The sequence below is a fragment of the Melanerpes formicivorus genome, unplaced genomic scaffold, assembly GCF_026170545.1.
Source record: "Melanerpes formicivorus ecotype bairdi unplaced genomic scaffold, bMelFor1.0.p_v2 SCAF_2, whole genome shotgun sequence".
Taxonomy (NCBI): Eukaryota; Metazoa; Chordata; class Aves; order Piciformes; family Picidae; genus Melanerpes; species Melanerpes formicivorus.
In genome coordinates this window covers 13,899,114-13,899,769 of record NW_027142354.1, presented here as the reverse complement: position 1 = coordinate 13,899,769, position 656 = coordinate 13,899,114, and positions in this window count along the sequence as shown.

The following is a 656-nucleotide window of genomic DNA, read 5'->3' as shown; positions in this document are numbered from 1 at the left end:
ATTTCTGTCTCTGTATTTCTGGGATTTTTTAAAGAGAATCCTCTGGTTTGTCCATATAACCAGGCAGCTCCAGATTTAATTCATTCTGTCTCTCAAAGGGATTTTTATGTTTTTTATAGCAGAGTTACACTGGTCCAATGGTTAACCACTACCAGAAAGGACAGGTCTCTTGTGCCAGGACTAGCACTTGTCTGTCAAGGGTCTAAAGCAATAGAAAACCATTAATTTTGATTCTAAGCTTCTCCTGAACTGTGTTCTCATGTGGTCACTCTCCTGATAGGAAGTAAGCAAAAGAGTAGGTCCTTTCAGGTGCAGCCAGTAGGTCAGGTCAGACGCCCTTCTGTACAAGTTCACAAGCAGCCACTCATTTTAGCACAGCACAAGTCACTCCACTGTGCAGGAAACTTTGAATGACTGATTTAGATGAGTTATTTCATCCAGACAGATAGAGGACACAAGTCCCACCTTAGAAACTCAAGGTAAGCAACCTTAGGGATGTTGTGTGATTTGCATTTATTTAATTCAGTTTAGTACTTTACCAGTTTTAACAACATGGCTGCTTGTTAAACTTCTCAGCTCAGCACTGACACACATAAGCACAGGCAGTACAGGTGTCACCATGCACACAAACTAAAGGAAATATGAAAATACTACCA